Genomic DNA, 16,524 nt, shown 5'->3' on the forward strand with positions numbered 1-16,524 from the left:
TTCCTCGGCTCGAAGAGTCTCTGAGTTATCAGCCTTACATTGTGATTCCCCTTATCTGATTTTTCACTCAGACAAGGTAGTTCTGCGTACTAAACCTGGGTTCTTACCTAAGGTAGTCACTAACAGGAACATCAATCAAGAGATTGTTGTCCCATCCTTGTGTCCAAATCCTTCTTCAAAGAAGGAACGTCTTTTACACAATCTGGATGTAGTTCGTGCCCTCAAGTTCTACTTGCAGGCAACTAAAGATTTTCGCCAAACTTCTTCCTTGTTTGTCGTTTACTCTGGACAGAGGAGAGGTCAAAAAGCTTCTGCTACCTCTCTCTCTTTTTGGCTTCGTAGCATAATACGTTTAGCCTATGAGACTGCTGGACAGCAGCCTCCTGAAAGAATTACAGCTCACTCCACTAGAGCTGTGGCTTCCACTTGGGCCTTTAAGAATGAGGCCTCTGTTGAACAGATTTGCAAGGCTGCAACTTGGTCTTCGCTTCATACTTTTTCCAAATTTTACAAATTTGACACTTTTGCTTCTTCGGAGGCTATTTTTGGGAGAAAGGTTCTTCAGGCAGTGGTTCCTTCTGTATAATGAGCCTGCCTATCCCTCCCGTCATCCGTGTACTTTTGCTTTGGTATTGGTATCCCAGAAGTAATGATGACCCGTGGACTGATCACACATAACAGAAGAAAACATAATTTATGCTTACCTGATAAATTCCTTTCTTCTGTTGTGTGATCAGTCCACGGCCCGCCCTGTTTTAAGGCAGGTAAATATCTTTTAAATTATACTCCAGTCACCACTTCACCCTTGGTTACTCCTTTCTCGTTGATTCTTGGTCGAATGACTGGGACTGACGTAGAGGGGAGGAGCTATATGCAGCTCTGCTGGGTGAATCCTCTTGCATTTCCTGTTGGGGAGGAGTTATATCCCAGAAGTAATGATGACCCGTGGACTGATCACACAACAGAAGAAAGGAATTTATCAGGTAAGCATAAATTATGTTTTTTTACTACTTCTTTACCACTTTTTTGTATCTGTAGAAATACTACCCCTTAGCTGTTAGCGCACATATACCAACCATTTTTTGTCTTTTCTGTCCAAACTCGTTATCTGTTTTTTGGGAGCAGATTAGTATATGTGCAGGGGCACAATTTGTGCACCATTTTAACCCTTTTTTTCTCTCAAATTCGATCCTGTTATATGAATATACATTTGACCTGTATGAGAAACTTGTTTGTAAAATGTCCACTTATCTCCATCCTTTCATGGAGCTTTTAAATGATTCAGCGAAGACTCTTAAATGGACAGTATACTATAATATTTCTAATGTCTAAAAATTAATGTGTTTATAATTCCTTATTATTTTATTATCAGCAGAGTATATAATGTATGAAATTAAATTGTTCATGTTAGTCTATGAATTATTCTTTTGAAGCCAAAACCCAAAATATTTGTATTAGCTTGGATAGATAGTCTGATCTCCTAACTTTATCACATGTTTTAACATATACATACTTCTTGTATCTGCAAAACAATCAACCGAAAATATTTGTAATTTGTATTACCTTATGTATTGTATGCCTCGCTTGGAGTGAAATATCTTATAATGGCTGTATGGCCTTAAGGACAAAACCATTAGGAATAGGTGGAGATACCATAGGACAAATAAAATAAATTAAAATCAAGGCTAACAGAAATACTTCTAAAGATTTTTATACACTCTAATAGGTAAAGAGTATATGTGGATGTGCATTGCTATAACAACATATGTTCACATTTTCAAAGTGAACATTTTATAAGTGAGGCTTTAGCAATAGAATTATACAAGAACTGCACTCACTACTCAGCACAGTGCTGCTTATTAAGACAACATGCTGCCTATTGACATCTGCTGAAGAATTGCACACTACATCAAGCTAACCCTATTCTCTCTTCTCTGCTTTCAGGTATGTGAATAGAGACCCTGTCAATCTGCATACTATTCATGGCTCTCTGGTGTTTTTTACTCTCTTGTAACTCTCTTCGGATATGTGAATAGAGACCCTGACAATCTGCATACTATTCACTGCTCTCTGGTGTTTTTTACTCTCCTGTAACTCTCTTCTGATACGTGAATAGAGACCCTGTCAATCTGCATACTATTCACTGCTCTCTGGTGTTTTTTACTCTCCTGTAACTCTCTTCTGGTACGCGAATAGAGACCCTGTCAATCTGCATACTATTCACTGCTCTCTGGTGTTTTTTACTCTCTTGTAACTCTCTTCGGATACGTGAAGAGACCCTGTCAATCTGCATACTATTCACGGGTCTCTGGTGTTTTTTACTCTCCTGTAACTCTCTTTGGATACGTGAATAGAGACCCTGTCAATCTGCATACTATTCACTGCTCTCTGGTGTTTTTTACTCTCCGGTAACTCTCTTCTGGTACGTGAATAGAGACCCTGCCAATCTGCAACTATTCACTGCTCTCTGGTGTTTTTTACTCTCCTGTAACTCTCTTCTGGTATGTGAATATTTACATAGAGCAAATGTTTTTATTTTTTTAATTTAGTCCTACATCTGTTGTATTGTTATCCAATGTCTTATTTCTAATGTTCATTTAATTGCCATGTGATGTTCAATCCTTATCAATACTTGCTATTATTCTGAAATTTATAGCTGTCTTATTCCATAGTTTTAACCTCCCCCAAATGTTATTGTCTGTTTACTTAACATCTCATCCTGACCAGACCAGAATCTAACTTTCCAATTGGCCTTTCCAATTGTCTTTGATTAGCAATCAGCTAAATGTAGTGGACTCAGCTGACTGCCTTCCCTGCATATATTTCGCACCAGTCTGGGATGTGCATTGCACTGGATGTGCATTGCTATAACAACATATGTTCACATTTTCAAAGTGAACATTTTATAAGTGAGGCTTTAGCAATATAATTATACAAGAATTGAACAAGGATTGGGCTAGGGGCAAGAAAAAGGCAGGTACTTTTGTAATATTATGTTTGATATACCTTACTGTTTTCTTATGCAATTTCTACTGTAATACTGTGCCTTATGTGTTTAACTGGTTCCCTCTTTTGTATAAATGCCTAATATCTTCTTTTTCCTTTTTGCTGCCTTTTGTCTCTATAACAAACTACATTATTCAATTACTCCTTCTCCCTCTCCACCTGCACTGTTCATTAGCCCATCTCTATTAAACTCACCTTACTTTTGTACTCACAAACTCTACCTATTCCTAAACACTCTCTCTCCACCCTGCACCTTGTCTCAAAAGCAGTCTCATTACTGCAAATCTGTATCTCATCTCATGTCACTCTCCCTCTTGCTTTTACTAACTGCTGGTGACATCTCCCCTAATCCTGGTCCCCAACAACTGCCTAGCCGTGCACATCCATGTGTACCGTCCCACAGACTCAAAAAACAAAACTCTGACAACCTTACTCACATTCCTCTTGCATCAAAAGTCACTACTCCTTTCACTTGTGCACTCTGAAACTATTGCTCTGTTTGCAACAAACTCAAACTTCTATACATGACCTCTTTATCTCCCACTCCCTCAACCTTCTGGCCCTAACAGAAACCTGGCTCTCTCCCCTTGACACAGCATCCACTGCTGCTCTGTCACATGGGGGTCTCCACTTCAGCCACGCTCCTAGGTCTGGTAATAGACAAGGAGGTGGTGTAGGTATTTTACTTTCCTCTCGTTGCACCTTTCAACAAATACATCCCATCTCTTCCCTCACATTTTCCTCATTTGAAACCCACATGATTCGCTTATTCTCTCCTCTTTCTATACGTGTTGCAGTCATATACTGACCTCCTGGCTCCTCAACTCAATTTCTAGATCACTTGGCTGCCTGGCTACCTTATTTCCTTTCCTCAGACACCCCTTCCCTCATTCTTGGTAACTTTAACATCCCTCTTGACAATCCCACTACCTCCTCTGCAAAACAACTTCTGCAACTCACTTCCTCTTTCGGTTTGTCACAATGGACTGATTCTCCCACTCACAAAGATGGTCACTCCCTTGACCTGATCTTTAGCTATTGATGCACTCTCTCAAACTTCACAAACTCACCCTTTCCTCTTTCTGACCACCATCTCCTTACTTGCAACATATCATCCCTCCCTCCTTCTGCTCCTCACACCAAACTTCACAGAAGCATTATGTTATTAAATCAACAACAGCTTTCTAATTCCCTCAAACCTCTCCTCTCATCCTTCGCCTCCTTTTCCTGCCCTGACCAATCTATCTGCCACTATAACTCCACCCTTACCTCCGTCCTTGACAATCTCGCTCCTCTTACCATAGCTCAGAAATCAAACACTCATCCTCAGCCCTGGCATACTCCTCTGACACGTTACCTATGCAGATGTTCTCGTACTGCTGAGCGGCACTGGAGAAAATCTAGGAATTCAGCTGATTTTCAACATTACAAATTTATCTTGAACTATTCTGCCCTTAATTTCCATAAGCAACATTACTTCTCTACTCTTATCTCTAATCTTTCTTCAAACCCAAAACGTTTGTTCTCCACTTTCAATACCCTTCTCCGCCCTCCCCCACCTCCTAATACAACTTCTCTGTCAGCTCAAGACTTTGCCAGCCACTTCAATAACAAAATCGACTCCATCAGAAATGAAATCAGCTCTCAATTTAATTCCTTTCTCTTACCCCCTCAAATGCTCTCATTCAACCACAACCCACATAACCTTAAACTTAGCTCATTCTCATTCTCCCCTGTCACTGAGGAAGAAGTCTCGGCACTTATACTGAGCTCTCACCTCACTACCTGTCCCCTTGACCCTATCCCCTCACAGCTACTCCCCTCACTCTCTGCTACCCTCACCCCTATACTCACACACACTTTCAACCTCTCCCTCAGCACCGGTATATTTCCCTCATCGCTGAAACATGCATTGGTCACACACCATCCTCAAAAAACCTTCCCTTGATCCTACCTCCCCATCCAACTACCGCCCTATTTCCCTCCTCCCTCTTGCATCAAAGCTTCTCGAAAAACTGGTTTATGCACGCCTATCCCATTTCCTTACAATAAACTCCCTCCTTGACCCACTGCAATCTGGATTTCGTCCCCATCACTCCACAGAGACAGCAATTGTTAAGGTTACCAACGACCTACTTACAGCAAAATCAAAAGGCCACTTCTCTCTGCTTATCCTCCTTGATCTGTCCGAAGCCTTTGACACTGTTGACCACCCTCTTTTGATCCAAACCCTCCAATCCATCGGCATCTGTGACACAGCCCTCTTGTGGCTCTCTTCCTACCTGTCAAACTGTACCTTTAGTGTAGCCTTCTCTGGGGCCTCCTCTGCCCCGTCACTACTTTCTGTCGGAGTACCGCAAGGCTCTGTCCTCGGTCCCCTTCTCTTCTCAATCTACACGTCATCACTAGGTTCCCTAATAAAGTCCCACGGTTTACAATATCATTTGTATGCCGACGTCACCCAAATCTACTTCTCTGCACCAGACCTATCTCCTTCCTTGCTAACCCTTGTCACTAACTGTCTTTCTCACATCTCTAACTGGATGTCCTCTCACTACCTCAAGCTAAATCTCTCCAAAACTGAGCTCCTTACTTTCCCCCTTCCTCAAAACTCTCCACCCCCAACCTCTCTATAACTGTCGACAACTCCATCATTACCGCTACCCGCACGCACGATGTCTCGGGGTCACATTTGACTCAGATATTTCTTTCACTCTTCACATTCAGTCCTTGGCTAAAGCCTGCCGCTTCCACCTTAAAAACATCTCTGGGGGGCTGAGCTGACTGCCAAGGAGAGTGGATGTGTATTCCCCCCCTCCCATATACTCAGGCCTACGGGAGGCCTGACAAAAGCCAACTCCCCACCTCTCACTATTTTCAGTTTATAGAGTATCTCTTATCTCGGGGTAGGGACTGTCAGTATATTTATGAAAATCTTAGTAGTGCTCTCCAAATAATATATCAGCTTATGATAGGGTTATAACACCATACAAATAATAATTTTCCTTAAAAATAGAAACCCTTAATAACATGCATCTACTAGAAAACATACAATTAATATAAATACCTGAACTCTTTTATTTAGTTAATATCCATGAACATTTTTGAAATATATTTGCATTACCAGAATATGATACAATATTATATGCGTTAAAACCAACTATTAAGATATGCTATCCTTCTTATAAAACCCAGAAAAATGTATCTTTAAAACCAACCTTTCATTCAGAGCTGCATTTAAAATATTACAATGAGACTAAAATCTTTCGCTTTTAACACCCAAGCAATACGATTCTAAACAGTGCTTATAAACAATAGGATAATATATATTATGCTATTTAACTGTAATTTCTCCTAATACAATATTAATTCACAATATCAGAACTTGCACAGATGAGTTACTTAGCCAATCAGATACAGATTTAAACATTATATAGGCTGTGACTACCAATTTAAAATACAATATACACTTCTGAATTATTATTATGTGTTTGCATAGATAAACAATTTAAGATTGGGATTAGTTTAACAATACATAGGCTATGAAATGCTATCTTGGAATACCAACTACTTTTTTAAATCTGCTTATTATAATTTAACTGTAGTGACTATGCATTTAACTTATCTTACCAATAATCTTGAATACGTTACCAAATAAATCAGACGATATCCAGTTTCCAAAGTTTCTCAACAGATCCAATTTCACCTCAGAAATTCAAAATTGGGGATAATGCATATGGAGTCCAACAGTAGGTGTGTGCTTTAATAATAACCACAGTAGTTATTCCTTCAGCTTGCCAACAACCTTTCTATCAGTCTCTATGCTGGGGTTTAAATCATCTGATTTCACCCCTCCCCTTTTTTGGTTATTATCAATCATTGGTGAGTATTGGAAACGCCCACGGAGCCTTGTCCCTGGTCCGCCCTTAGAGTTGAAATATGTTTACCATGGCAACTTATCTTATGGACAGTTAAATTCCCTTAACTGTCCTATCAGTATTGGCCCTTAGGTGGCAGCAGATATCCAGACAAAACAATTTCACCCCCACATTTCTAAAACATTTTTGACAAGTTAATTATTCTCATAACATGGATATTTAATCAGATCACACTCTTTGCATTAATCATATATAATCCCAATTATAGATGGTTAATATTAGGTTATTTTTTCTGATTATTCTGATACCAAATATGTTATATTATTAACATTTTATTATATTAAGGTAATTTAATACTGCTAATTTATCCAGATTGGTAGAATTTAAAACTCCTGATATATTGCATTCATTCAGATATAGCATGTTACATTTCTGTGTATTTCTTCCTGAATACATGAATCCTGTCTATGTAGATCTGAAATAAAAATAAATGTTAATAATCACTTCTCTTCAGGTCCATAAACATCTGTTCATGTTCTTAAACACACAGAGGCTAAGATATTCATGTTTTCAAAATATGCATGTATATATACAATACACATATACATATATAGATATATATACATACACATACACATCCACTTCTATGCAGTATCTTGTATTTATTTTCCTAGTATATTTTATTTGAAATGTGTTTTCTCTGTGTTATCTTAACCCAGACGCAATGTTTAACATCTTGTATATTCCAGTCTTAGTAGGCACACAGCATGAGCCACTCATCAAATCTGTGCTAATTATCAGTCCCTTTTGAAGAATGCTTGCATCTTTCACATCTCTTCAGACGGATCGGCATCTCCATTGGAGGAAGTCCATATATGGGCATGTATCCTGATCTAGGTATCAGAATGCTGTCTTTTAACATTGGTTCCCAGGCAATCACACAGATGGTTTCTGAAACTGTGTTAATTTTAATTAAACCAAATGTTCTATTGTTCTCACTTTAGCTAGGAATTTCTCTTTTAAAGTAATCTTTATTAGTTTCCTGTGTAATTGAAAAAGTGGGGGAGAATCAAACATGGTTGAAGTTAGTTTGTCTGACAGAAATGAATCTGAAACAATATAATTGTATTGCATAGCCTTAAAATATATGATTAAAATATATATATTTATTAACCTTACATATACCTTGACAGGACCATTAGCTATTTATTTCAAAAATCGAGGTATCATTCCTTTATGTTCCAGTCACACATGTTTTGTGCATACAGTTTTACTTTTTATATTCATGGTTTCAAAAGCGATACTATAGCTTATGTCAACTGTTTTTTTTTTTTTTTTGCTGTTATTGATCTAGCCGTATTTCATGACACTGACTCTTGTTTCTGCATAAATATTACACTACTATGGATTAGATATTGAGATAACAAATGCTATATTAGAGCACCAATGTTCCAATCCATGTATATTTTTCATATGTGACGTGTATAAGTGTCTTTGTTCCTCATGTTCCGTGTCTGGACACATCCTCTGTTGTATTGTTTTTTTACTCAATGCCTCAATAAAAATTTATTTAAAAAAAAAAAAAAAAATCTCTAAAATTAGACACTTTCTTACACAAGACACAACTAAGATTTTAATCCACTCTCTCATTCTTTCCCGCCTTGATTACTGCAACTCTATCCTCTCTGGTCTCCCCACCGGCCGCCTAGCTCCTTTACAATCCATAATGAATGCCTCTGCCAGACTCATCTTCCTTACACGTCGCTCTTCGTCTACCACTGTAACCGCACAATTTTTTTTTTTTATATATATACAGTCTTCACTGCTATCTTTCATACGGCTGTAAGCAGCCTATACCCTATTACGTAGTATATTCAAATTGCTTCATATTTACGTTTCATAAGTGAGACTCCTACCCCCCCCAGGACTAGCTTAATGTTGCCAAAATGGTACCTCTTCATGACAGTTAGCCCAGGGGTACGTTTCCCCGTTTTACATAGGTACTGACCCCAACACTCTTAACATTAAACCGCCATCTTGGAGCTCTGTACTCTATAAAATTAAATAGCCCTGTAGTCCGTTCCTTCATAACATCCTGCCTGGCTCCGCCCTCCCCTCTCCCCTCCATTACGAGCGGCTCTTGCCTGCTGCATCCCCCCCCTCCCATATACTCAGGCCTACGGGAGGCCTGACAAAAGCCAACTCCCCACCTCTCACTATTTTCAGTTTATAGAGTATCTCTTATCTCGGGGTAGGGACCATTAGCTATTTATTTAAAAAATCGAGGTATCATTCCTTTATGTTCCAGTCACACATGTTTTGTGCATACAGTTTTACATTTTATATTCATGGTTTCAAAGGCGATACTATAGCTTATGTCAACTGTTTTTTTTGTTTTGTATTTTTTTTGCTGTTATTGATCTAGCCGTATTTCATGACACTGACTCTTGTTTCTGCATAAATATTACACTACTATGGATTAGATATTGAGATAACAAATGCTATATTAGAGAACCAATGTTCCAATCCATGTATATTTTTCATATGTGATGTATATAAGTGTCTTTGTTCCTCATGTTCCGTGTCTGGACACATCCTCTGTTGTATTGTTTTTTTACTCAATGCCTCAATAAAAATTTATTTAAAAAAAAAAAAAAAACATCTCTAAAATTAGACACTTCCTTACACAAGACACAACTAAGATTTTAATCCACTCTCTCATTCTTTCCCGCCTTGATTACTGCAACTCTGTCCTCTCTGGTCTCCCCACCTGCCGCCTAGCTCCTTTACAATCCATAATGAATGCCAGACTCATCTTCCTTACACGTCGCTTTTCATCTGCTGCACCTCTCTGCCAATCCCTTCACTGGCTTCCTCTTGCCTCTAGGATCAAATACAAAATTCTCATTCTGACATACAAAGCCCTCAACTGCACTGCTCCCCCCTACATCTCAGACCTTGTCTCCAGATACTCTCCCTCCCGTCCCCTTCGCTCTGCTCATGACCTCCTACTCTCCTCCTCTCTTGTCACCTCATCACACTCCCATTTACAGGACTTCTCCAGACTGGCTCCCATCTTGTGGAACTCTCTGCCTCGCTCCACAAGACTCTCTTCTATTTTTAAAAGCTTCAAGTGTTCCCTAAAGACTCTACTGTTCAGGGATGCATACAACCTACACTAACCTTTCCTAATACCATTTCCTCTCCTCCATTGCTATCCCCTGAACCCCCTTAGCATGTAAGCCTAAGAGTCCAGCTGTTTGTAGATCACCTTCTTAAGAGCTGACTACAACAGTGCAACTCTTAGCAGGGCCCTCTACCCATTTGATCCCTATAATTGCTTTGTTGTACTCCCCCCCTTTGTTTATAGCGCTGCAGAATCTGTTGGCGCTCTACAAATAACCAATAATAATAAATAATATTTAGAAATATCTATAGGTAACTGTCCCTTAAAATGACTCCACTAGAGTGAAAAGTCATCAATATGGCATACAATAACTAGCTTGTTATAAATGTGAAAAGAAACTATGTTTTCTTTAAAGATAATTTAATCTACCTAGGTTAACTTTCAAATAATGAAACCCTAATAAATAAGCTATATTTTGTTTAATAATGTTTTTTGGTACCCAAGAAAGATTATAGATATTATAATCTACATATAACATTAAACTACACTGTCACTTGAATGTGACAATTTGAACATTTTCATTTCTTAAAAGTGAAATGACCAAAGTTGGTATGTAGACTTTATACTGCATATCCTCGTCATGAACATTTTATGATTTTGACATCTCTAAATCACACAAACAAATCTTAGATGGCTGCATCTAACTCCACCTTAACTTTTGTAAGATACAAGACTTTAACACTCATTATCTGGTAAAGCTGTGTTGATATTTTTTTCATTTAAAGGGACACTGAACCCAAATTTTTTCTTTCGTGATTCAGATAGAGCATGCAATTTTAAGCAACTTTCTAATTTACTCCTAATATAAAATTTTCTTTATTCTCTTAGTATCTTTATTTGAAATGCAAGAATGTAAGTTTAGATGCCGGCCCATTTTTGGTGAACAACCTAGGTTGTCCTTGCCGAGTGGTGGATAAATTCATCCACCAATCATAAACTGCTGTCCAGAGTACTGAACAAAGAAAAAAGCTTAGATGCCTTCTTTTTCAAATAAAGATAGCAAGAGAACGAAGAAAAATTGATAATAGGAGTAAATTAGAAAGTTGCTTAAAATTGCAAGCTCTATCTGAATCACGAAAGAACAAATTTGGGTTCAGTGTCCCTTTAATAAATTAAAACAAAATAGTATATTTGATATCAGGCATGTGCTTGTAAAATAGATACTTTAACAGTCCTGGGAATAATATTAGAAGGATGAATTATCTTACTGGGATCGAGATATATATAAAATAATATGTATTTCAATAAATAAAATATAAAAATATAGTATGTAAAGAAATTTATTTGAAAAAAACAACAAATCAATATTAGTTTTTGAATTCAGCAAAAATGAAAATCCGTAAGAAAGAAAGAAAAAAAAAATATTAAAATCTGAAATCAATTAGGTTATTTAATGAACACATGACTAACCAAATATTCTGCAAATACAATAATTGTAAATTCATCTTCTGTCTATGCCCTAACATGTATTGTTTGTCTTGATATTAAAGCCAGGTTCAGACTGGAGATCTAGATCTATCCATCTATCTACACATTAATTTTAAATTAATCACATTAAATTGTCTAATCAAGAGTTGACTTACATATTAGCATTTATGATTAGACAAAATAATGCACAATATCAAATTTTGATCAAAGATTCCTAATTATTCTATTATATGAAGGACATAATTGAATGTTATATTTCATGTCCCTTCAAATAATAATATAACTAAATGTCAACTATAAAATGTATCCCCTTTATCTGTCTGATTGAGTCCTCTCTAGCTCAAAGTAGGGGTAATGCATATAAAATAAAATTATTATATATATTATGAATTATTTGAACATTATTCCTTCTATGATTCTTAAATAGCATGCATTGTGCAAACTAACCTGGATGTATGGTCTTTGAAAGGGAATTCTATTCAAAATATCAGTTTATCTTCATTATGTGTCCTATTCATCATTTTCCATATAGAGGATTGTGAAATACCATCTTTAAAAAAAATCCCATAGGATATATCCTGCATCCCCAGGCTTGTTCCTGAGAATTGAACAGTTGATTAAAAATGCCACAAACATGATCACATTGGTATTCTTCACTTTCAGTCTGTTATTCTTCACTTTCAGTCTGTAGATGAAGTCATCCTCACTTTCAGTCTGGTATTCTTCACTTTCAGTCTGTAGATTAAGTCATCTCCCTGATGGAAAATAAAGTGTAAATAAAATCAGTAATAAATTGTGTGACATGGTTCTGCACCCCGCCCCTATTTCCTAAACTATTTGAATCAATAGCTTACTAAGCATATGTAGCGTCTTTCGTGTTATGTTCTATCAATCAAGTGTGAAGCTTAGTCAGATACATTGTGCAGACTTAACCTCTGATGTATGACTTTGGCAATATGATGTGCTTCAGAGTATCCCTTTCTGACTATCTAAAAATCTAATAATGTCAAAATTAAATACAACAATGAAACTAATTGTATGCCATATGATGGATCATTGTGCAACCCCCCCCCCAGTCCATACACTGTGTATACTTACCATCTGATGTTGTTTTTGAAAATCAGGTGGCGAAGTCATTACAGGAGCCAATGCCAGAATCATATGCTGTATAAATTACCTATGATACCAAAAATAAAAAAACATAAATTTTTCAAAAATAATTGTTTTAAAAATTATAACATGTTTGCACAATTCTATACTTTTATTTTCCTAAAAGTCTCAAATATTCGCAATGCTCCTATATAAAACTTCTAGTATTTACTGCTTGAAGTTGCGGTTGATGATGTTGTCTCTGACATTGAGCACCTCGTCCCAGAATGGCCCCTCTAGAACTCGGTCGTCCTCCTCATCTTGGAGGAGGTCTCGGGACACCTGGACGGCCTGCAGCATCCCAGCACGCTGAGCTATGTTATGAATGACGCTGCAGGCTTTAACGATCTTCGCCACCTTCCTAGGGCTGTATTGGAGGGCTCCTCCAGACCTGTCCAGGTATCTTAAGCGCATTTTGAGGAGCCCAAACATCCGCTCCACTACAGCCCTAGTCCGCTAGTGCGCCGATTGAAGAGCTCCTGGGCCTCGTCTGCTGGGTTACGCAACGGCGTAATGAGCCAAGGCAGGCTCATGTAACCCGAATCCCCTATAAATAATGAACATGACAAAATGTCAATATTACAAATATTGTAAAATTGATTATATTAAAATACATTTCAATAAGATACAATGCATTTGTGTACACGAAAAGAAAGAGACAAATAAATGGTTAAAGCGCATCCTATATCTGCACATTTAAGCTATGACCTGCTACATATCCTAGACATTTGCTGAAAGAGAAATGAATGGTTAAATCGCATCCTATAGCTGCCCACTTAAGCTATGACCTGCTACATATATGTTTGGATCTAAAACTAGACATTTGCTGAAAGAGACAATTAAATGGTTCAATACTATCCTATATCTGCACATTTAAGCTAGGACATGCTACATATGGGTTTTTTCGCAAAAAGTAGACATTTGCTGAATGAGACATAAATGGTTAAATCGCATCTTATATCTGCACATTTAAGCTAGGACATGCTACATATGTGTTTTTCTAAAAAACTAGACATTTGCAGAAAGAGACAAATAAATGGTTAAATCACATCCTATATCTGCACATTTAAGCTAGGACATGCTACATATGTGTTTTCTCAAAAACTAGACATTTGCAGAAAGAGACAAATAAATGGTTAAATCACATCCTATATCTGCCCATTTAAGCTATGACCTGCTACATATCTATTTGGAGCTAAATCTAGACATTTGATGAAAGAGACAATTAAATGGTTAAAGCGCATCCTAGAGCTGCACCTTTTGCACATTACACAAACACAACTGTTTTTGAACATTACAGTGGCAATTGTCTAACTTCTGAACCGTGCTGGGCACAAGTACTCACCATTGAGCCATCCATCGGGAAACTGCCTGCCCTCAAACCGCTGCTGAGTGAGGACTGCCTGAGGATACGGGCATCATGACAAGCCCAGGCGAAATTCGGGCACACATGCATAATCCACATCTGTGCATCACAAACCAACTGCTTGTTGAGACTATGAAAGTGTTTACGATTTCGGAAGGGCTGGTCATCTGCTGGAGCACGCAGCGCAATGTGGGTGCAATCTAATGCTCCCAAAACATTGGGCATTCAAGCTTTTGCAAAGAATTCCCTCTTCAGGCTCCTCCAATCACCATCATTTTGAGGGGAATCCTATGTAAAGCTTATAAACTCGTACCATGACGTCCAGAAAATTGTCAAAAACCACAGAGAAGGGACGAGGCATTTCCGGTGGGAGAAGCTGTTCAGCAGCACACGCTGAGTCTGGCGTGGTGCATGGAGATTGAGCAGCTGTGTACAACGAACTCCTGTGGCCATTTCTCCCGTTGCTGGTGCTCTGCTGCATCCTAGGGAGACGGCCGAATAAATCCTGGCCCAGGCGGGAAAAACCTCCAAGGACTGTTTTCTACGGCTTCTAGTCCGAGCCGCAACCTCACCCTTTAAAATAAAATGGGACTTGAGAGAAACAATTAAATAATACCGTTTATACCGGTTAACTGAAGCCTGTGGTCATATCTATCCCGCAAAAACGTAAAGATTCAGCTGGCGGGGCTGGGGTACACTTGGTCCGGCACGGATACAGCGGCACTGTGGCACTACAGAGTGGCTGGAGCAGAGCGTCTGCAGAGGACCGAACTGAGACCAGGGAAGGAGAGCGGTACCCGTTGTGGGGTGATTACACCTCCTAGGATTCGCTCAAGGTGAAGGATTCCCCCTGCTCTAGGTGTATGTCATATCGGACAGCTGTGAGAACAGCGACGCAGCAGAAAAAGAGAGCCGACCAATCTGGAAGCCACCCTGCGGTTGAGCCCTTTAATTCTTCCAATGAGAAGTGAAGGTGTGTGAAAACCTCTCAATCAAGTCACGCCTTGGAACCAGTTAGTTTCTGCTTTGAGTATCGGAGCAGTGCCCGGGTTACACAGGCAGAGGAACGGGCTCCTAGGTAATTGCGGCCATAATTGGATACAGAGGAGAAGTCCAGAGTGGGGCACGTAAGTTAAAATCTCCTGTCGCCTGCCTTGCTACCACAGAACTGTGAAGCCCGCTTGCTAATGGGAGCCATTAGATATTGGCTGTAGGAGAGAGGCTGACTCTCTAGCTAAAAGACATAGTGTTTGCTCCTTTTCCTATTGTTAGACCACAAGAAAAGAAAAGGGGATATCTTTACAGTGAACTGGCTTTGCCTCACCAGGGTGGATACTGAGTCTTTGCCCTAAATAACGCTTTCCCTATATGTGAGACTCTCGAACTGCTAGTTTCAGATTGCCACTTAGAGGTGGAGGACAATATTGGTATTATATGAAAGTGGCTAATTCTATGTGTCAACAAAGAAATGTTAGAAATGTATTTCCAGGGTTGCATATTGTAAATTGAGAATTGAGGGGATAACTAATATGTTTATGTATGTATTAACCTGTTATGACAAGTTTGGTCAAACCTTATCATTCACAGGGAGATCCTGAATGTGTTTAATTGGGGTTGTCTGCCTATATCTACATAGTAATGTGTAATAAGGTTTGCTATAGGTGCTGTGTACTTTTCTAATCCCCTATACATTTTCTGTATACTCGTTGGCTCTTAGAGGAGTTAACAAATTAGACCTAGGCTTAGGAAAGCTTTATGTGAACAAACAGTGGTGTAACAACTATGTAATAAGCCCCTTTTCTGATTGCCTTAATTTGACTATATTTAGTCCTCCACCCCAATTGTTTTTTACTCAGCCCATTCATTGTGTGGTGACTCGTTAGAGACCTCCCACCTGTTGGGGATCTATTTTTGATATACATTATTTTGGTCACATATTGGAAGGGGTTAAGGAGAGGGTTTAGGGGAACAGTCTATATATTGCATTTTATCTGCGTGTATATATATATATATATATATATATATATTTCTGTTGAAGGAAGGGGTTAACTACCCCGAAACGCCTCAGTTTAGTTTAAAAAAAAAAAAAAAATGTCCTGTGTTTATTCTAGCTGCAGGTAATTAAACTGGGTGTGTAAACCTGGACTGAAGTGTTATATAAGCCCCTACAAATCTGAGACAAAACTGAGCTATAAGGGATCTGTTAAAAACCCTGTGCAGTTCTACCTGGAAGGAGGCAAGCTCATAGAAACACAAAAAAGAAAAGGTTAGAAAGAGGAAAAAAGGGGGAAGGAAAGCTACAAAAGGAAGGGGGAAAAAGAGGGAAAATAAAAGAAGGGAATAAAAGGAAAAAAGCTAATACCATCTGGATAAGGTAGTAGAGACTTTCAGGCCATACGCACTACTTTGCTCTATTAAGCACTATGTAGTAACACTCGTATAATTGCTATATAATAGTTTGAGAATTTATACAGGGGGAACGGGTGGGAGGGGGGTTTTGTGATTTTTTT

General features: G+C 38.5%; 1 long non-coding RNA gene across 2 annotated transcripts; it reads right to left on the reverse strand.

Moving 5' to 3' along the window:
- Positions 1-9,668: 9,668 nt before the first annotated feature.
- Positions 9,669-12,834, reverse strand: LOC128643991 (uncharacterized). Of its 2 annotated transcripts, XR_008399904.1 has the most exons (4): positions 12,821-12,834; positions 12,598-12,676; positions 11,947-12,254; positions 9,669-9,767 (listed from the first exon to the last, which is right to left on the reverse strand). It is a non-coding gene; the product is annotated as an uncharacterized LOC128643991 (long non-coding RNA). The 2 variants fall into 2 exon arrangements; XR_008399903.1 differs by lacking the exon at positions 9,669-9,767 and having other exon boundaries at positions 11,771-12,254.
- Between the last annotated feature and the right edge of the window lie 3,690 nt (positions 12,835-16,524).

Source organism: Bombina bombina, chromosome 1, assembly GCF_027579735.1.
Source record: "Bombina bombina isolate aBomBom1 chromosome 1, aBomBom1.pri, whole genome shotgun sequence".
Lineage (NCBI taxonomy): Eukaryota > Metazoa > Chordata > Amphibia > Anura > Bombinatoridae > Bombina > Bombina bombina.